The 23,103-nt window shown below is 39.9% G+C and overlaps 1 pseudogene; it reads left to right on the forward strand.

The window, feature by feature from the left end:
* Positions 1-13,354: 13,354 nt before the first annotated feature.
* Positions 13,355-23,103, forward strand: part of LOC102861465 — a 23,063-nt pseudogene continuing 13,314 nt past the window's right edge.

Below are 23,103 nucleotides of genomic sequence, written 5' to 3' on the forward strand. Positions count from 1 at the left end.
GAGGCAATTGGACAATTAAAACAGACATTCGGATGGCGGGGAAGAAGAACAAACTGGGGAGGAGGGTGGAGAGAATGGTGCAGCAATGAAGGAGTGAAATCCCAGAATCCCTGTGAATGTTCATTGAAACTAATAAAATTTAATAATAATAATAATAAAAAAAAGAAACTAGTGTGTTTGAACTGTGTACCTTTGGGGTAACAGGACATCTCTTTACCACTAAGCCACCAAAGAGATTGATAATCAAGTCAGAAATTTTAAATTAAGATAAAAAATTCATTTATAACTATTAGGCTACAGTGAGATAAAACTATTTAACATTTTAGGTGGCAATCAATCCTTCTGATTGTACAACAATGAAGAATAGGCTATATTTGGCTTCTTATTTATCATATTGATTGATATGTTTGATTATCTATTCTTATATTAGCTGAAAGAGTTTCACATTAGTTTTCTAAATCTAGACCCTAGTTGTTTTTTTTTTACTTCATGTTACTTCATGTTACAATATTTAACTCTTATGCATTATTTCTTTAATCTTTGGTGCTTATGCATTTTTTTTTAAAAAGCTGGTATATTAGACATAAACAAGAGTTGAGTATCAGTTGTTTTTAGGTGACTCTGTACTTTAAATTGCTTATCCTGAATCTTACTCATATTTGTGTGACTATTACTATTATTACTATGTGCCTTTGAGGTGGCAGCAGCAAAAGGGAGCTTTAGTGGCCTAGTGGAAAGAACTAGTGCTGCAATCCCAAAGGCACGGGGTTCTAATCCATCACTGCTCCATGGTAGATGGATGGACTCTCTTTCCATGAAATTAAACTGCCTGTGAAGATCTTCTCACAAGTAAGCCTGACTTGGTTCTGATTCAGCGGCAAACAATGGTTATTCCTTGGAGAGAGGCTACATATTTGGGGAGGTGGAGAGGTGGTGAAAAAGAAGAAAGCCCTACACAGGGTGGATGACATAGTTACTGCATCAATGGACTTGAGTGTGTTAAGAAATTCTAAGGATGGCATGGAATAGAATAGTGTTCAGATTGGTTTTTCACAGGGTACCTATGAGTCATACTTGACTCCATGGTACCTAAAAACAATAAAATTAAAAAACATGGACTTGTCAGTTTTTATCCCTGGTATACCTTATTTTTGCTTGGTATGAGAAAAGGACGAAGGATAAAAGTTTTAAGAAAACATGTGTAGATGGGTAATAAAAATATAGTCTTTGGATCACACCATTGTTGTTGCTGTTATATATCATCAAGTTGGAATTAACACCACAGTTGACCTTCCAGTGGGTTTTCAGAGATAGTTAATAATAAGGGAAAAGATTGCCTATCTTTCTCCTGCAGAGCAGCTGGTGGGTTTGAACCATGTGCCTTTGGGTTGCCAGCTGAATTCTTTGGAACCTACCAGTTTAAATCAACTCCTAGCTTTCAAATTTGATAGGTGTATGATCTTGGGAATATTACTACCATACAATCTAAAAGTGGATAATCATATATTCTTCAAAGGTAATTTGACACCACAGTCTACTGTAGTCTGTTAGATAAAAAGAACTAGATGGTGCCCAGTTGCTACCACTGCCCATCCTCATCAAGACACAAGAGTGGACCCTCATCAAACAAGAGAAAACAGAGAGGACTTAATTCCTGGAAAGTTTATAGTTACTGGACCAGTTGAGGCTAGACAGCTTCCTGAAACTATTGCTCAGACCTGCTCTTAAATCTTCAACTGAAACTATCCTCTGAAATCACCTTTTAGCAAAACAACAACACATTGGCTCACAAAAGAAAAGATATTGCCTGTGAGTACAGTAATGCAGTAAAAATTCATCTACAAGCAAAGGAAAATTATCACTTCAAGTGAAGATGAAATGATAAGAGGGCCAGGGAAATAGACGTACAGGGAGGAGAATAACCAGAAGGGAGTTAAAAGAATGTTGGAGAGAAGCTCATTGCCTGGGTCCTTCACTTGCTGATATGTCAACTCAAAGAGATTAGACTGAAGAGTGATGAGGAATCTAGATTGCCTTTTCAGAAACATTGAAAGTTTCTATCTTTCATATTGAACTAGATTATCTACTTGGTCACAGAGATTTTTCACTTTTTATGTGCTACTGGGTCACTATGAGTCACAAGGGACTTGATGGCACATAACAACAACTACTGGAATCTATTGCCCACGATTTTATTCAGGATCTTTGCATCTATGTTCATGAAAGGTATTGGCCTATAGATTACTTTTTGGTGGGGTCTTTACCTGACTTTGGTATCAAGGATATGTTTGCTTCATAGAATGAGTGAGATAATTCCATCTTTTTCTATTTTGTGAAATTCTTTATGTAGTATTGATGACAGTTCCTCTTCTGAATGTTTGATAAAAACCACTTGAAAACCCATCTGGTCCAGGGATTTTGTTGTCGTTACGAGTTATTTTATTAACTTTTCAATGTTTTTCTTTTGGAATGGGTCTAGGTGTTCCATTTCAGTCTGTGTCAGTTTAAGTGCATTGTAAGTTTCTAAGTAGTTTTTCATTTCCTCCAGATTTTGACAATTTGAGTATATGTTTTTAGATTTTAGTTGGTTCTGTTGTGACATTACCCTTTTCATCTCTTATTTGGATTGTGTCTTTTCTTTCTTTTCCTTTGTTAGTTTTGCTAGTGGTTTGTCATTTTATTGACTTTTTCTAAGAACCAACTCCTGGTTTTGTTGACGGTTTCAATTGTTTTTTCTATTTATTTCTGCCCTAATTTTTATAATTTCAGTTTTTATGGAGGGTACTGGGCTTTCTTGTTTTTCTTTTTCATGTTGGAGATGTTGTGTTAGAGAGTCAATTATAATTTACATCTGGCCTTTTGATATGTTTGCTTATTGCTATCAATTGACCCCTAATTACTGCTTTGGCTCTTTCCCAGAGGTTTTGGTAAATTTTGTTTTCATTGTCCTTTGTTTCAAGAAACGTTTTAATTTCATTTTTTATTTCTAATATTACCCACTCATGTTCAAGCAAGGTTCTTCACATTCCAAATGTATTCCCTTAACCTCTTATTATTCATTTCTAACTTTGTTACATTGTGATCTGAGAAGATGCTTTGCATTATTTCTATTTTTTATATTGATGCCTGTCTGATGACCGAAAATGTAATCTCTAATAGAGTATTCCATGAACACTGAAAAAAAGGCACAACTTGGCTTGGGGGGTGTGTGTGTCCACACGCATACGTGTGCATTAGCCTGTATATAAGATCACACTGGTTTATTGTGTGATTTAATTCAGCTTCTTTATTGAGTTTTTGTCCTGGTAGATCTATCTTTTTTGAGAGTGGTGTATTGAAGTCTCCTACTACTATACTGGTATTACCTATTTTTCAGTAGTGGTAATGTTTGCTTTGTATATTTTGCAGCTGTATCATTTAATGGTGCATAGATAGTTATTATTATTATGTTCTCTTGTTCTACTGATCCTTAAAGCATTATATAGTGATCTTCCTTACCATTTGTGATGGGTTTTGCATGAAAATGTATTTTGTCAGATATTAATATTGCTACTCTTGTTTTTTCTGGTGGCCATTAGCTTGATCTATTTTTTTCCACCCTTCTATTTTTAGTCTTTATCTACATTTTATGGTTCTGTCTCTTGTAGACATCATATTGATGGGATTTGGTTTTTTAATCCAATCTGCTACTCTTTTTCTCTTCAGTGGTGCATTTAAACCATTCACAGTCAGTGTCATTATTGAGAGGCAATGTTTTTTGTTTGTTTGTTGTTTTGGGTTTTTTTTTTTTTTTTTGCTATCATATTGGTGAGTTCTTTTTGGTGTTGTTGCTAGTTACTTTGGTTCATCCTGCTTTCTGTGGTGCCTCTATAACAAGGTCATCTCTCAGTGTTTCCTGCAATGCCGGTCTTGCTTTTACAAATTCCCTTAGGTTCTCTTTTTTCCGAGATTATCTTGATCTCTCCTGCATATTTGATGCTTAATTTTGCTAGGTACCATATTCTTGGTTGACAGTTGTATTCTTTGAGTGTTTGATGTCATTCCATTGTCTTCTTACTTCCATAGTTTCTGCTGAGAAAGCTGCACTTAATCTTATTTGTTCTCCCTTATAAGTTACTCTTTGTTTCTTCCTAGCTACTTTCAGAATTCTCTCTCCTTATCTTTGGTTCTGGCAAATTTGGCTATGCTTTGCCTTGGTGTTTTTCTTTTGGGGTCTATTTTATATGGTGGTCACTCAGATTCTTGAATATGTATTCGCTCATTCATCATCACTCTTGGAAATTTTTCTTCTAGTTATTTTCCCACAACTTTCTTGGTGTCTTTACCTGCTTCTTACTGTTCTGGGATTCCAATTACGTGCATGTTATTCCTCTTGATGGTGTCCCACATTATTCTGAGGCTTTCTCCTTTTTCATTCTGTTTTTGGTTCTAGCAGAGCAGTGGTAGCAAGTCTATCTTCTATTTTGGTGATTCTGTGTTCCATCTCCTCAACTTTGTTCCTATGTCCCTCTAACATGTTGACAACATCTGAAACATTGGTTGTCATATTCTGGATTGTGGTTTCTTGTTTTTCCAGAGCCTCAAATGCCCTATTAGTTTTATCTGCATTGTCTTGGATTGTTCTTTTAAGTTGCTCTTGGTTTTTGTTTGCAGAGTCCTGTAATTCTTAGAGTTCATCTTTTACCCATTGAAAATATTCAATCATTGTTCTTTGGAATTTTGTGTCAGAAAGTTCCATAAGACTTTCTTACTTCAAGAAATCCATTGTTACTGTGTCAATTTTTAAGAATGGTATCTAGTTTTGGTTTTGTGTATGGTGTGATGGTGTCTGTTTCTTCCATGGCATTGTTGTGGTAGAGTTTTTCATTTCTGAGGCCTTAGCAGGCTTTTGGTCTGAAAACTTTGGCTCAGGAATTCACTACTCCAGAGGAGATCAGGGTAGCTACCCAGCCCGAGTTTCTCTCTGATCTTTTGACCCAAGGGAAGACTTGCTTCAGTTGGGGGAAGATATGGCCTCTGAATTCGAAGCCTTCTCTGTCAGGCAACTGCTGAAGCTAGGCTAGGCGGGTCTGAGTTGCCTGAGCCCAAGGTGCCTAGGGCTAAAGGCAGCTCAAGTCCTACGCCTGGAGAGGAAATGGGATCACCTATGATATTGCTGTCCCCGGCACAGTTCAGAGGGGTGACATCAGGTCATCCTCCAGTCAGTGGCTTGTCCAGGCAGCATGGCCAGGTCCTCTAGGTGTTGGGCTGGGGGTGTCTAGGCAGCTGGCGGGATCATCTGAGCAGTGGGGCCGGGTCCTCCAGGTGGCAGTTTTGGGAATCCAGGTGGCAGGCCCAGCTGGAGGGGTCAAAGATCTAGGCAGATGGGCCGAGAACTCTAGGGAAAGGGGCCAGGGGCCTCCTTGGTCTAGTGCTCCAGGCTGGACACCAGTCCAGACCACACTATGAACTTTTTAAGACAGGTACCTAGTTACTCGACCGGAACAGATCCATGGTTGCAGACAGTTTCATCATAAAATCTCTAGGATCATTTCTTTCACCAGTTCTATTTTCCAATTAACAATACATCCTTAGGGACCCCCATTCTGCCATTCCAAAGACATCCACCAGCTACTACGGAGAAAGATGACATTCTCCGCCATTGTTATTTATTACTGCCTCGTAAAACCCCCTGGAGGGTTAGTTCTGAGTCAGTTTCAACTCAATATTACACAACAACAGCAATATTTCCTTAATTCCAATTGTTGTTCTCCAGTCTCAAGTTATTTTTAAAGCATTTTGATCATACAATTAATTTTAGAGTGTAGAATTTAGTAAAAATCCTGAAATATTTTAATTGAGATTTTAACCAAAGGTTACAGAAAACTTGGATTTCCACTGGTACACATTTTTCTCCCTACCCAAAAAGAGTCCACTTTTCTCTTAAAAAAGTTTTTCATTATTGCACAATTTTTGCCCCCTGTCCTTAGTCCACTTTACTCTGTAAGTTTTGTTATGCATAGTTGTCAAACTAATAATACCTAATCATATGTTCTTTCCCTCATCTGTTTCAATGAAGTGTACATTATCTATCCCGTTTTCTTAGATTCCCCCAAACCTCGTCAGTCCTGTTTTATCACAGTGACTTTATGCAGTATTTATCCTTTAATGACTGAAATATTTCACTCACCATAGTGTCCTCCAAGGTCACCTATTTTGTATAATGTTTTATGAGTTCCTTGTTTTTCAGTGTTGCGTAGTATTCAATTGTTGCATAGTATTCAATTGTATGAATCTACCACAGCTTCTGTAACCATTCATGTGTTGATGGGCACTTGAGTTGTCTCCATCTGTTTGCTACTTTGAATAATAAAGCAGTAAACATATGTGTGCATATATCTGTTTGGGTGGAAACTCTGGTTTCTTTAGGGTATATTCCTGGTAGTGGAACTGCTGAGTCAAATGGTATTTCTATTTCCAACTTTTTGAGAAAGCACCATACTACCTTCCAAGTAGTTCCACCATTTTACACTCCCCAGCAACAGTGAATAAGTGTTCCAGTTTCTCCACAACCTCGCCAGAATTTGTTGTTATTTTGTTGAACTTTGCTATTGTTACTGACATGAGATGATATCTCAGTGTTTTATTTGCATCTCTCTTGGAGCTAGGAATCTTGAGTATTTCTTTATGTGTTTGTTTGCCATCTGAATATCTTCTTTGGTAAAGTGCCTTCATATATATCCAGTGCCCATTTTATGATCGCGTTGTTTACCCCTGTATCTTGTTGATAATATGAGCAAAACTCCTCAGTTCATTTTTTTCTTTTTAAAAGGAATTCTGAATAAATTTTTTAAATCAATATATCTAAAAAAATAAATCTTACTTCATCTGTCTTGAGTAGTTGATTGTAAATAATTGTCACATAATGAATCTGTCTTGTATGTGAATGGATGTTATTCTGTCTCTGACAGCATTGTACTTCATGTCATAAATCTACAACTTGCTGCTTTTGTCTAATATATGTAAATTTTTGTGAAAAGTTTGATCCAGTGCTTAAATGTATATACACATATATATTCAGTATTTAAATGCATATATGCATGTTGTATGTCATATAAATTCTCCATTTCCCCCTACTACGAAAGACAGATCTAAGCCTTGTCATATCCTGTGGTTATTACTATCTCTGCTCTCTCAAGTACATTGTTACAGTCACTGTAGCAGTCCATCATGTTAGGGTCTTTCTCTCTTTCTCTTTCTCTCCATCTTTCCCAGCATCATGTCTTTTTCCAAAGACTGGTCCCTCTAGACTACATGCCTATAGGATATGAGACAAAGTTTCATCATCTTTGCCTCTATTACACCATGTTGCATTTCATTCAAGAGTGACTTTATTCTTTTGCCAATCCATGGAATACTTATGATTCTTTTGACTGCTTCCTATACCAGGTGAATATCTTTAGGTGCAGTGTACTTGCAAAAATACCTGAAGTGGGAGGAGGAAGTTGTTGTTGCTATGGGCCATCGAGTCACTAGCGACTCATAGTGACCCTATGTACAACAGCCCTAAAATGTGCTCTATCCTGGGCCAAATGCACTGCCTCTGATACATCCATCGTCATTACCCCAGTCACTGAATCAGTCCACCTCATAGAAGGTTTTCCCCTCTTGGACCGTCTCTCCACCTCCCAAGCATGATGTCCCTCTCCAAGGACCTGTCCCTCCTTACAACATGTCCAGACTATGTCAGACGAAACCCAAGAACCTCTGCCTCCAAGGAGCAGCCTGGTTAACCCTCACCAAGATGAATCTGTTTGTTTCCTTGGCAGTCCATGCTACAGTCAATACTTTTCTCCAGCACCACAGCTCAAAGGCATCGATTCTCCTTCTGTCCTCCCTAGTCATTGTCCAACTCTCTGATGCGTAACAAGTGATTGCAAAGATCATAGCCTGTGTCAGACGCACCTTAGTCTCCAGAGAGACACCGTTGCTCTTGAGCACTTTAGAGAGGTCCCTAATAGCAGACTTTCCCATCGCAATACGTTTTTTGATTCCCTGGCTACTGGTGCCAAGAGTGATGACCGTGGAGCCAAGCAGACTAAAGTTGTTAACAATCTCAGTCTCTTCACCCTCCATCCTGATGCTGCCAATTGTTCCAGTGGTGAGGAGGATAGTTAGTGAGAAAAGAAAAATAAGAAATACACGGTATTTATGTAAGAAATACAGTAATGATAACCGATATTTCACCAATTATTAATTTTTTTTTAAATTATACTAACATTTTTGTTGTATTTATTTCTTCTAAAGACCTCCTGGTAAATATGGCCTTGAGTCACTGCCTGATTCAAAAGATAACCATTTCACTGTCAAGGTAAAATACTGTACTATGATATTAGTGTTATTGCTTTGAATATTTAATGCATTTATTTAGTCTTAAGTTTATCTATGGGCTTCCTGATAATTTATATTTTTAATGGAATATTGTTCCAAGGAAACAATTTGATTTAAAAACTACTAGCTAAATGTTTAAAGTTTTATAATTATATTTTGGTAAAAACTGAAGGAATACTGAAAAAGTAATACGTGGAAAAAGTATATAATGATAGGACACTCTGGTGGCCTAACAATAAGGAGTTATGTTGCCCATCCAAAAACACAGTTTGGATCATCTACCAGAGGCTGCTCTGGAATAAGATGAGTACTCCCTCCTGAATGATTTATGATCTCTGAAAATCTGCTTGAGGTAAGACTCTATTTCAGCTCAACAGCTCTAACAACAACATAGATGTTGGTGTTATTGTTAGAGGTCTTTCAGTTGACTACAACTTATAGGAACCCTGTGACACCAGATCTCAACCTTTTTCTATCTTGCACCATCCTCATGATCTCTCAGTGGGTCATACTCAAACACTTTGTGGTAGTCACTGTGTCAATCCAGCTCATGGATGGCCCTCTTTTTTGCTGACCCTTTATCTTTCCCAGCTGATACCACTTTCCAAGGAGTGGTTCCTTTGAAAATATGCCCTAAGTAAGTGAGAAGAAGTTTCACTATCCTTGCCTCTAAGAAGTATTGTGGCTCTTCCTTCAAGGAAGTTTTGTTCTGTGGACAGTCCCGAGTATATTTAAAATTCTACACCAATACCACAATTCAAAGGCATTGACTCTTTTATCATCTTTAGTCATTGTTCAACTTTCAGATGCATACGAAGCAGGTGAAAATCCCCAGCTTGGATTAAGCATATCTTCTTCTTTCAACAAGCTTCCTTACTCTTTAGTACTTTGAAGAGGTCCTTCATCGCATGTCTCTTTATTTGTTGATTGCTACTAACATGGAAGATGATTGCGGATCCAAGTAAAACGAAACTGTTGAAAACGTCACTCTTTTCTCCCTCTATCGTGACCTTGTCTATTGGTCAATATAAGCAGCGAAGACCTTTTTTTTTAAATATTGAGTTGCCACCCATGTTGATGACTGCAGTCTTTGATCTTCTGCACCATCCATGTGTTTCCAGTCTTCACTTTCTGCAGGCAAAGTTGTGTCATCTGCAATATGCGGATTGTTGATAAGTCTTCCCCTAATCCTCAATCTCTGTTCTCTTTCATATAGTCCAGCTTTTCTTACAGTTTACTTGCATACAGATTGGACAAGTTTGGACAAGGACTACAACCCTGCTGTTCAGCTTTAATCATTTTAAAATAAGACGTATTCTTGAGTTGTCTTCAGAAAATCCTTCTTGGTTTATGTATAGGTTTTATGCTTATAACATAAACACAGTTTAAGTGATCTGGGATTCCCCTTTCTCTCAATGTTAGCCATAATTTATTTTGAACCACATAATCAAATGCCACTGGGTAACTGATAAAATAAAAGTAAATATCATTCTTGTATTCTCTGCTTTCAGCTAAGATGCACCTGATAGCAGCAATGATATCTCTTGGGCCTAAACCTCTTCTAAATCCAGCTTGAACTTCAAGCAGTTTCTGCTAATATAATATTCTAGCCACTTTTTATACTAGTTTACTTAGAAAATTGGAATACATTGTTTTCCAGAACAGATTCTTTTAATTTCTGGCCTAGTGGCAAGAAGCTGCACTGCATTCCCAGAGGCCCGTGGTTCAAATCCACCAGATGCTTGTACCTGCCAGATCCAATTTGACGGTACACACACACAAAAATAATTAAAAATAATAAAATTTTTAAAAAAGGATACTCTTTTAAAAAATCTTCTGAAAGATTTCACTTTCACATAATATAAATGGCATTGTTTACTAAAAACTGTCCACCATGAGTGACCCTGCTGGCATTTAGAATACCTGTATAATATATCTCTCTCTCCCTAGCTATGTGTGAGAATATGTGTATAATAAGATATATATACTACAGGCATTTCAAATATATATATATTTGTTTGTTCGTTTGTTTTTTTAAATTTTAATGAAACTTCACAGAAACTTTGGATTTCCATTCATACATTGTTGCACACTTTCCTCCCTACCCATCCCTCCTCTCAGTTCACTCTTCTTGAAGAGAGAAAAAAAGAAGTCTTAAACTGTCATACATCCCCCTTCCCAATGTCCACTTTACCATGCAGCTCTTATTCTGGACTCCTGTCATGAAAAAAACAAACAAACAAACCAAAAACCTAATCATATTCAAATACATATATTTTTATTCAGCATCATGTCATTTGTGGCTCTCATTGACACTATGGACAATAGCGCTGAACCCTGTTCCATCCTGACTCAATCTCACTGTCTCTGACACATCTACCCACATTACCCTGTTACTGTGTTAATCTGTCGTCTACAGAATCTTCTTGTCTTGCACTGTTCTTCTATCCTTCTAAGCATAATGTCCTTCTCAAAGGACTGGTCCCTCCTGGCAGCATACCCAAAGTATGTCATTTGAAGAAGAGCTTCAAAATCCTTGCCTCTAAGGAGCAACTTGGTTTTACCCTAAGATATACCTGGTTGTTCTCTTAGCAGTAAACGGTATGTTCAATGCTCTTCTTTAGCACCACAACTCAAAGGCATCAATTCTTCTGTCACCTTTAGATATTCTCTAGCTTTCTGAAGCATAGCAAATAATTACAAAGACTGTGGTCTGGATCATGTGTGTGTGTGTGTGTGTACATATATATAAAAAAATATATGTATACACACAAACATCTTAATACATAATTTTATACACACATTATGTTTATAATGTGTATATAAAAGTGTATATTATGTGTATATAAAAGGCCTCAGGCCTTTTTACTACTATAGACATTTATCCAAGTTCATAGGGTTTCCTGAGGGATGTTGTTTAGGAATTTAATGCCACTTCTCCTTCCAGTGTGTGTGTGTGTGTGTGTGTGTGTGTGTGTGTTCCATCTATATATCACAGAACTCTTATTGCATAGACCATCAGAAATTGCTCTGCTAATTCAGTGGCCTACCATTTATGGCAATTTGATTGCACCATAAAGATAGTTGATGCAACAAAGATGGACAGTTTCTATCATGTGCCTTACAGCATCAGAGACCTGCTGCAAAGTCAGCTATGAGTTGATTCTGATTGTATGCTCAGATACTTTTTAATAGTTTACAAAGAGGTTTTTGGATTTTAATTTCTTTCCTTGTTTCTCTATCTATACTAATTCTATATTAGAAGTTGTGAAAAAAGTAGAAATTTAAATTGTCTTCCTCACAATTTGTATTAAAATGGAAATCCACACTGTGTGTTTTTGGAATCATCCTATTAAGAGTATATTTGAGGGAGCTCTGGTGGCCTTGTGGCAAGAAGCTATGCTGCAATCCTGAAGGAATGTGGTACAAATCTACCAGATGCTCCACTGGAGTAGGGGGGATAATCTCCTTCTGTGCCAGTCGGATCCAATTTGATGTTACACAACGATAAAAGCAAAAAGAGTATACTTGAGAGTTGTTTTATATTTCATCAGACATTTCATTCAGTCATTTCCTCCACATGCAGACCCTGGGCATTCATGAGGAAGAGGTAGATTTGAGATTGTGATGCTTGTAGAAAAAGATGCTTGGCACTCCCTCAAAAAGCATTCCATTAACCACACAGAATCACAAAACTAAGAGAACCTCTAGAGGACAAATAGGAGTCATTTGAGCCACCACACAGACTGACATACTGCTTGGACTCGGCTGGTGAACTGACTGAGTGCTGTCATCATGCCAGTGCACTAGGCTAGATGGCTGGTCATGTGAAGACCAGACTGGCCTACTGTGGCCCTGCTGTCCTTTGCAAGGAGCACCAATAACACAGGCAAAGCCACTCACTTCCCAAATGGCACCTTGGTATCCTTGGCCCATCTGTGAGTCAATACTTGAGTTGTGGGCTCTTTGGATCACATCTACCTATGGCAGTAGCCTGGCTGAGAAGGCTGCTAATTCTCAAGCCATCTTTCTCTGCAACTGATGCAAGTCTTCCCTTAAGTCAAACATCAGAGAGAAGTTCAGTCAGGGTGAGCTGCCCTTCCCTCCTCTGGACCAGAGAGTTCCTGAGGCAAGGTTATTAGAGCAAAGGGCCTTCTAAAGCCCCAGACATGCAAAACTCTACTATAGCAATGACACAAAAGAAGCAGACTACTTCACCCTACACAAAATCAAAAAAATATGTCAACCCCACCCCCAGGGAAAAACCCTGATCAAAACACAGAATCAGTGGATTACCTACAGCCAGAAAGTCTGATAGAACTTTCAGACACAAAACTTAAAAAAACAATATTTCCAATGGGTAAAAGACAAACTTGAAGAATTACAGGGACTCAGCAAGCAAAAGCCAAGAGGAACATAAAAAACAATCCAAGACATTGATTATAAAACGAATGAGGCATATGAGGCTCTAGAAAAAACAAGAAACTGCAATCCATAATATTTCAGATACTGTCAACATGTTGGAAGGACATATGAGCAGAGTTGAAGAGATGGAACACAGAACCAGCAAAATAGAAGATAGAATTCTCAGCGCTGATCCATAAATTAGAATAAAAAATGAAGGGGGCGGGGAAGCCTAGAAATAATGTGGGAAACCATCAAGAGGAATGACATGTGCATAAGTGGAATCCCAAAACAGAAAGAAGACAAGACATCCAGAGAGTTCTGGAAATAATACTAGAAGAAAGCTTTCCAGGCATAATGAAGAATTTGTGTGTGTGTGTGTGTGTGTGTGTGTGTGTGTGTGTACACACACAGACATAAAGCTGAGAGAACTCCATATAAAATAGACAGCAAAAGAAAAACACCAAGACATACCATAGTCAAAATTTCCAGAACAAAGGAGAGAATTCTGAAGGCAGCTAGAAAGAAAAGAATAACTTGTAAGGGAAATAAGATTCCATGTCGATTTCTCGTCGCTAAGATGACGGCCGAGCCTCCCAAAGGGGAATTGCAGCTCCCGCCGCCCCCACCACCCCCAGGACACTTTGGTGCCTGGGCGGGCTAAGAGCTGCACGCAAAGTTAGCAGAGATCGGAGCTCTGATCCAGGGGAGCCGCAAGGAGCTGGTGCAGCGGCTGCAGTCGTACACCCGTCTGACCGGCATGGTGCCGAATCCACAGGTTCTGAGAAGGGTCGTTGGGACAAAAGTGCTCCCCCTCCCATGTCAGCACAGCTCTCCAGGATTCCCACGCCATCACCACCTATGGGGCTCCCCCCTCTGCAGCCTCCCCACCACCCCGTCCACCTCCACCAGGTCTTGGCCTTGGCTTTCCTATGGCAGCTGGACCTCACACACCGAACTTGGGACCCCCCCCCCCTCCGAGTGGGCGAGCCTGTGGCGCTGTGTGAGGAGGAATGGCTGAAGGTGGCACAGCAGCAGGCAGCATGGCTGATGCAGCAAGAGGAACGGGCCAAGCAGCAGGGAGATCATTCACTGAAGGAACATGAACTCTTGGAGCAGCAGAAGCGGGCGGCTGGGCTGCTGGAGCGGGAACGGCAGCATGAGATCGCCAAGATGGGCACCCTGGTCCCTCGGCCCCACAGGACAGGGGCCAGATGGGTGTTCGCACACCGCTGGGACCTCGAGTCGCTGCTCCAGTGGGCCCCACTCCCACTGTTTAGCCGATGGGGGCACCTGTTCCCCGACCTCGTGACCCCCACCCCGCAGCGATGAGAACACAGAGACCGATGGCCCTTCTGTGACCCCAAGATACCTCGGCCTTGGGGAAGATCCGCAGTTGAAGGAGAGCCAGCAGGAAGAGACCAACTCGCAGCAGGAGGAAGAGGAAATGGAAACAGACACTCGCTCATCGCCGGGCCAGTCGGCTTCAGAGACTGAGGAGGACACAGCGTCCATATTGAAGACAGAGAGAAACCGGAAACGCGGGAACCGGAAGAAGCAGCAGCAGCCCCGGCCTCACAGAGTTCTGGGGACTGAGAGGAGGACGCGACCCGGTCACGGAGCCCAGACTCCCCAGCTGCTGATGTTGAAATTGAGTAAGTGACGGAAGAACCCGAAATTTACGAGCCCAACTTCATCTTCTTCAAGGGGATTTTCGAGGCTTTCAAGCTCACCAACAATGTGAAGGAGAAGGAACCCGAGAAACTTGACAAGATGGCGAATTCTGCAGTCGCCAAGAAGAAGGGCTTCGAGGAGGAGCACAAGGACAGACAGTGACGACGAGAGCAGCGATGACGAGCAGGGAGAGAAACCAGAAGCCCCAAATTGTCCAAGAAGAAGTTGCGCCGAATGAATGGCTTCACGGTGGCTGAGCTGAAGCAGCTGGTGGCTCGCCACGATGTTGTGGAGATGCACGATGTGACGGCCCCGGGCCCTGAGCTCTTGGTGCGTCTCAAGGCTACACGGAACTCAGTGCCAGTTCCATGCCGCTGGTGCTTCAAGCGCAAGTACCTGCAGGGCAAACGGGGCATCGAGAAGCTTCCCTTCGAGCTCCCAGACTTCATCAAGTGCACGGGCATCCAGGAGATGAGGGAGGCGCTGCAGGAGAAGGAAGAACAAGAGACCATGAAGTCAAAGATGCGAGAGAAAGTCAGGTCTAAGATGGGCAAGATCGACAATGACTGTCAGAAGCTGCACGACGCCTTCTTCAAGTGGCAGACCAAGCCGAAGCTGACAATCCACAGGGGCCTGTACTATGAGGGGAAGGAGTTTGAGACGTGGCTGAAGGAATAAAAGCCAGGAGATCTGTCTGAAGAGCTAAGGATCTCCTTGGGGATGCCAGTAGGACCAAATGCCCACAAAGTTCCTCCCCCGTGGCTGATTGCCATGCAGCGATATGTCCCAACCCATCGTACCCCAACCTGAAATCCCCAGGGCTGAACTCACCCATCCCAAGAGCTGCTCCTGTGGATATCAAGCTGACAGCTGGGACAAGCCCCCAGTGGACGAGATGGGGAAACCACTGTATAGGGATGTATTTGGAACCAATGCTACTGAATTCCAGATCAAGACTGAAGAAGAAAAGATTGTTCGGACCCCTTGGGGAGAACTGGAACCATCTGATGAAGAGTGTTCAGAAGAAGAGGAAGAGGAGGAGAGTGATGAAGACAAGCAAGACAAGACAGGCTTTATTACTCCTGCAGACAGTGGCCTCATCACTCCTGGAGGGTTCTTGTTGGTGACAGCTGGCATGGAGACTCCTGAAATCATCGATCTGAGGAAGAAGAAGACAGAAGAAGCTATGGACGGAAGTGAGAGACCTCAGCTGTTCACTGTGCTGCCAGAGAAGAGAAGGGCCATTGTTGGAGGAGCCTTGATGGGATCAACCCACATCTATGACATGTCTAACGTTATGAGCCAGAAAGGTCCAGCCGCTGAGCTGCAAGATGTAGAAGTGGCCTTGGCACCTGAAGAGTTGGAGTTGGATCCCATGGCCATGACCCAGAGTACGAGGAGCATGTGTGGGAGCAGCAGGCACAAGTGGAGAAGGAAAACTTCAGATACATGGTGGCTGAGCATGCAGCCAAGCAGAAGCAAAAGAAGTGGAAAGCTCAACCCCAGGACAGCTAAGGGGGCAGCAAGAAGAACAAAGAGTTCAAGTTTTATGTCCATCTCATGCACCAGCTCTGCTTCACTCCTTCTGCCTGTGTACTGGACTCACACATTGGGTCTCCAAGCAAGCTCCTGCAATTTCCAGTGGCCCATTACTTCATGTTCTTATTTGAGACTTGTTTTGTAAATAAAGTTGTTTCCCAAGGAAAGAAAAAAATAAATGGCCATTTCTCATGAGAAACCAAGTGAGCAAGAATATAGTGGAATAACATATTAAAATTGAAAGAATACAATTGTCAACCAAGACTAGAGTACCAAACAAAACTGTTCACTAGACATAACAGAGAGATCAAGCTATTCTTACAAAAGCAGAACCTAAGGGGAGTTGTAAAAACAACACCAGTGTTGCATGAAACACTGAAGGAAGTTCTTACATAGGTACCACAGAAAGCAGGGTGGACCAAAGTAACCAGCAACAGCACTAGAAAGAACTCAAGAAAATGATAGTAATAATACCTTATGTCTCAATAATTATACCTAATAAGCTCTTTTCTGACTACCGCTTTTTGCTGCAAGCATAGATTTCACATGAACACTATTAAGTGTTCTGGAATCCCCATTCTTTTCAAGATTAGCCACAATTTATTGCGATCCATGCAGCAATATGGATAAATATTTAAAAAATTATTGGAGTTCTAAAAATATCACAAGTCAATAACACTTATGTTTTGGTAATATATAGGTTCAACTGAATTATATTAAAAATTCATGTTATAAATAAGAAATGCTTTATAAATAAGAAGTCATTTTATGTTTCGATCTTATGCCATGGGTTTAATGTAACAATTGGTTAAATATTGAAGACACATTTTTATATGTGAAAGATGACTATGTATGTAACAGTACTATTAAGAAAAGAATGGAGAAGAAAGGGCGTAAAGATGTATTATTTGGTTTATGTTGTCATTTTTTGTACACTATTACTGGAAATATCCTATAGTCAAATCATGATTTGACAATTGAGACTTTCCTCTTGTCATTTTAAATGTGTTCTCCTTATATAAATTTCATTTATTAAATGTCAACTATATGCCAAACAATTAAATACTGAATCTACACATGAAAGCTTATTCTGCAGAATAAGGATGAAAAAACAAGTCAACAAGCAACAATGACATGTCACTCTAAGGGAAATAGAGAACGTACCATTAGAGAATATTTGGAGGACTTGAAAGTTCATGTGGGAATAGCAGTGAGAGTGTAATTTAGTTACTTAGAGTAGACTGGAGGTAGTTGTGTGAGAGTGTGGGAACAAGATAAAGTTTGGGCAGAAAGGCAATGGATCGTATCAGCCATGTCTATCATTTCGCTTTTAACATTTGAATGAAAAAGCAGAAGGAAGTGGGGTAGCCATCATCATAACCATTCTTGTGACTGTTGGATGCCTGAAGGAAAGAAAATGTACTTGTAAGTGCTGGACACTTACTAGCATATTTTTCATATAATGAATTAAAGGTATAGTTATAACATTTCAAGGATGTCTATGCAAATCCTCATAATCCTTAGCCATATGATGTAAGTTTGTAAATGGCAATACTGGGATTTCAGTCTCCATATGAACAGCTTGAAAACCTGTGCTATTTCTTTTAGATCGCACACTAATGATCAAAATTATCATTTTTTTTTTCATTTTAATGCTTATTATAATTTTTGACATTTCCCCCCTACAGCCTCCATTAAGGAAAGAAAGGCTAATCACTTATCAGGAATACAGGAAAATTCGTAAGCTATTGGAAGACTTGCTGTTCTTTCCTTATTCACTGATTTACAATTTCAGACATTTTCAAGTGTACTTTATTTTGCTTTTCATATAGTGGAGAAAGAATTTTCAATTGTTCAAGAAAAAGAGCAGCCAATACATGGAGATCAAATTTCTGATGAAAAAAAAAGAATGACTTTCCTTTAATACCGGCCTTGAGTTTTTCAAGAGATGTAAGTGCTGTGTGTATATGATTATTCTTTTGTCTTAACCTTTTCCTTGTGCTTTTCTACATACTGTCTCTTGGATCTTCATAAATGTACGGTAGCTTAACAATGACAAGGACTTTAAAGATTTTAACGTTTTGAAGACCATAATAGAAAGCAAGTGTATTAAGAGATGTTGTGTACCGTTGAGTCAGACTGACCTATACCTGACCTTCCTGCAGTTTTCAGAGGCAGTTAGTAGCATGAGAGGAGATTGTCCAACCTCTCCCATGGAGCAGTGGGTGGTCTTGACCTACATACCTTAAGGATTTCAGAGCATAACTTCTACCCACTAGGTCACCAGAGAGAGAGGGATGATTGAGATACATAAAAATTACTGGTTACTAAATAATTATCAAGTATGTTGTTTTAGAAGAAATGAAAAAGCACCCCCAAAAAATTCCTATGAAAATCATGTGAAGGGAAAATGTCATTCAAGAATAACAGAGTGGTGATGAGCATTGAATAAGAGAAACAAGATGAGTGTAAAAAGAGTGTAGGCAACATGGCAATGGCTGTATCCGGCTTCTGCTTGCTCCACAAGGTTGTATTGTCTCCTATCCACAGCACCAACCCACAAAAACATCCTCTATTTTCAGGTGGTATCCAGTTTGGGAAGTTGTCTGGAGCTGCCGGATTCTATAGAAGTTTATTTTCTGGTCTGGTGAGGTTTGGATGTGGAATGTTTACTCACCCTTGGGTGAGCTGATTAGATTTGATCTCCTATTTCAAAAGACATTTGGTCACCTGTTTAGGCCTGGAATCCAGTTTAGGAAATTGTCTGGAGCTGCTGGATGCTATAGAGTTTTGTTGTCTAGTTCTGGTAAGGCTTGGGTGTGGAATGTTTACTCGCCATTGGATGTGAACTAATTGGATTTGGCCTCCCATTTAAAAAGGCATTTGGTACTTAATAACAACAATATAGAGAGCACTCTGTAAGCCTAGTGAATAGAAAGTTATGCTACCAAACCAAAGGTGGGGATTTTAATTTGTAGTCCTCAGGCTTTGTTTTAATTGTTTTTGGAAAAATATTCTTCTAAGTGGTATAGCTCTGGTCTGTCCATTTGCTATACAAAGGGAACTTGTGGTTGCTGTGATGCTAAACACTGTTACATTGATGTGTTAAATGTGATAATGGTTACCCAGGGTGGACAGTGTTTGGTGGCGTGCCACACCTGCCTTGCCAGCTGCACGGTCTAAGGCATCAGTGTGACAAGCGATGCGTGACTACAGGCTGCCAGGGTCCTCCAGCATGATGAAGGCAAAGGTTGAGCTGAAGCCCGGATATTTGTGGAGATGTCTCACTCAAACTCTAGGGAAGAGTCAGGATTATAAAGTGTTCTGGGGAATGGGGTCTATTATGTTTAGTTACTTTCTCCATCTGTTTTGCTTTTCTTCCTCAAGTGTTCCTGCAATTCCAGAAAGTCCTGGAAAGTCAGAGAGCACTGTGAGTAATCATTACTTAGAAGAAAGGCTGGATGTTCCTGGAAATGGGGGGCAACCAAATCTAGTTGAAAGAATTTAGAGCATTGAATACTTCATTGAAAATATATTAAGAAATATTTCTGTAAATGAATCAGATAACACACCCTTTGCTATGCTTGTACGTCATCTGGATAATGATTCTAATGTGCCTTTGTATAAAGCTTTGGACTAGTTAAAGAATAAAACGAGCTAGGCCTCCATGGTGTACATTAAACCCTACTGAAAAAACTGAAGTATTAGCTGGAATTTCCAAAGCAATAGAGCATTATAAAGGGTCATATTATTGCCATGTTCATTATATAGCAACCGCCTGTCAGACTTTACAAAAAGTGAAAGAAACTTTTGAGAAGTGGCCAAACTGGTAACCACACGTCTGGCGTCTTGTTGAAATGCACCTTGTAAGACCGCATGTTTATTATGTTATCCTTTATTAATAGCTTACTGATCTGTTTGCGTCAGCTGTTTCTTACAACAGCAAATGTTAGATTTAGCAAAGTAAAAGTAAATGTCATGTATCTGGCATAGTGACAAGAAGGATTGTATAAAAAGTTCATTTATACTCAGTAAAGTTGGCAGCATCACAATCTCTCTCTGGTGTTGTGTTGTCTGTCCCGCCGAATCCGTTCCCACCTGACATCTTCACCACATCCCTGGGTCGGTGTCGAGACCGCTCACATCCCGGTCTGCGACAGTGGAGCTCCTCGAATAAAACAAGGTTGGAAGCAGGAGTGGCATCCACTTCCAAAATAGCTTGCCTCTGGAAACTCTATGAACTTGGAGAAATGATGGAAGTTATAAACGTGCTCAGGTCTTTCATTCATAGGGTTGCTATGAGTCTTCTACAACTCCACGGCACTTAACAACAACTAACGTCAGATATGGTCTCCTATTGCTACTAATTGAAGCAAAATCTTACACTCTATTGGGTCCAAATCCATTCCAATAACCAAAAGGATCTCAGAATCATATTCCCTATTATGAGGTTTAGTTGTTGTTATTGTTATTGTTGTTGTTTTTATTGTTATGTGCTGTCGAATCACCTGCGACCAATAGTGACCCTCTCTACAGTAGCTCTGAAGCCTGCCCTATCTTGAGCCAGTCTCACTGATTCCATCCAACACACCAATCTCCATTGTTCCAGTTATTGTAGCAATACATCCACTCTGGGGTCTTTCACTCTTGTGCTACCCCTCCACCCTCTGAGCATGATGCCCTTCTCCAAAGACTGGTCCTTCCTGCCCAAAGTATGTGAGACAGAGTTTAAAATGTTAGTCTCCAGGGAGCATCCCAGTTTCACCTCTTCAAGACAGACCTATTTGTTTTCTTGGCAGCCCATGGCATATTTAAGACTTTTCCAGCACCACAACTCAAAGGCATTGATCCATCTTCTGCCATCTTCAGTCATTGTCCAGCTCTCTGATACATAGAAAGTAATTGTAAGACCATGGCCTGGATTAGGTGCACCTTAATCTCTAGAATTACATCATTGCATTTCAGTACAATTGGGAGATCCCTGAGAGCGTATTTTCCCAACGCAATTCTTCTTTTGATTTCTTCACTGCTGGTGCCAAGAGTGGTGATTGTGGAGCAGCACCAGCAGTAATTGTTAACATCCTCCATATCTTCTCCATCTATCATGGTGTTAACAATAGGCCCAGTGGTGAGAATCTTTGTCTTCTTGATGTTGAGCTTCAATCTATATTGAAGATTACATTCCTTGACCATCTACAGCAGGTGTTTCAGGTTCTTCTGTTTCAGCCAGCAAGGTTGTGTCATCTGCATAACGTAGGTTGTTGATGAGATTTTCCTCCACTCCAGATGCCACATTACTCCTCATAAAGCCCAGCTTCCCAAATGATCCGTTCTGCATATGGATTGAAAAGGTATGAGAACAAGATGCACACACTCCTTTACTGATTTTGATCCATGCAATATTTATTTGCTCTGTTTTGAGGACTGCTTCTTGGTCCAAATATAGGTTTCATATAAGCACAATCGATTGTTCTGGGATTCCCAATTTCCTTAAGGTTAACCACAATTTGTTTGATAAACACGGTTAAATGCTTTCGCATAGTCAAGTAAACACAGATAGACATTCCTCTGGTACTCTGCTTTCCACCAAGATCTATCTGACACTGGCAATAATGTCTCCAGTGTCACGACGTCTTCTAAACCCAGCTTATATTTTTTATAGTTCTCTGTCAATGTACGGTTCCTATCTTCTCTGAATAATCTTCAGTAGGATTTTGCTAGTGTGCTATGTTAGTGATATTGTAATAATTAGTAATACTTTTCATGCTCTGTCGGGTCACTTTTCATCTTTTTTTTTTTTGTAATGGGAATATGTATCTCTTCTAGTCAGTTGACCAGGTAATTGTCCTCCAGATTTCTTGGTGAGCACATCCAGGGTAGCATCTGTTTGTTGAAATTTGTGAATTGGTATTCCATAACTTATGGTATTCATAATTTATTTCCCCAAGACCTTCAGAGCAGCCTGAACTTCCTCCTTCACCCCCCTGCCTCTTGATCGTATGTTGTTTCATGAAATTCTTCTGTGTCAGCCAATTGTTTTTGGTACAGTGACTCTGCAAACTCTTTTCATGTTTTAATGCTTCCTGAATCTTTCAATATTCTGCCCATAGCATCCTTAAGCATTGCACCTTGTGGTTTGAATTTGTTCTTTAGTTCCTTCTGCTTACAAAATTCTGAGCGAGTTTGGCCCTTTTGGTTTTCCAACTCCATCTCCTTGCACATTTCATTATAATATTTTGCCTTGTCTTCCCAAGCTACTCTTTGAAATCTTTTATTCAGCTCCTCATCTTCTTAATTTCTTCCCTTTGCTTTGGCTTCTCAGTGCTTTAGTGCAAGATTCAGAGTCTCTTCTGACATTCATTTTGGTCTTTTCTTATTTTTCCTTCTTTCAATTACCTTTTTCATAATCCACGGACCATATTCTTGATATCTTCCCACAGCTCATCGGGTCTTGGTTCATTAGTGTTCAAAGCCTCAAACTTGTTCCTGAATTGGTTTTTAAATTCAGGGGGAATAGACTCAAGGCCAAAATTTTATTCCTTTGGATATGATTTAACCTTCTTAAGCTTTAATTTGAACTTGCATTTGGGCAGTTAATGATCCATTACACAATCAGCACCTGACCTAGTTTTCACTGCTGTAGGTGAATTTCTCCAGAGATTCCTTCCACAGATGTAATCTGTCTGATTCCTGTGCATCCTATAAGGTTAAATCCATATGTATCGTTTGTATTTGTGTTTATTATAAAAGATATTTGCAATGAATACATCATTGATTGTACAGAATTCTATCATTCTATCCTCAACCTCATTTCTGTCACTAAGTCCATATTTTCTGATTATTGATCCTTCTTCTGAATTCCCAACATTTGAATTCCAGTCACCCATTTTTATTAATGCATCTTTGGTACATGTTTGATCTATTTCTCACTGCAACAGTTGGTAGAAATTATCTATTTCCTTGTCTTTGGCTCTGGTTCTTGGTGAATAAATGTGAATGATAGGATATTAACAGGTCGTTAATAATTTATAACTCAGTTTGGCAGCTGGATACAATTTCCCAGTCCAGTCAGCTTCTCAAGGTATAGTTTCTTTAGCCTTTAGCCTCATGGCTTAG

This window comes from Elephantulus edwardii, unplaced genomic scaffold (assembly GCF_000299155.1).
Source record: "Elephantulus edwardii isolate Elephantulus edwardi_28Jun2011 unplaced genomic scaffold, EleEdw1.0 scaffold00562, whole genome shotgun sequence".
NCBI classification, from domain to species: Eukaryota; Metazoa; Chordata; class Mammalia; order Macroscelidea; family Macroscelididae; genus Elephantulus; species Elephantulus edwardii.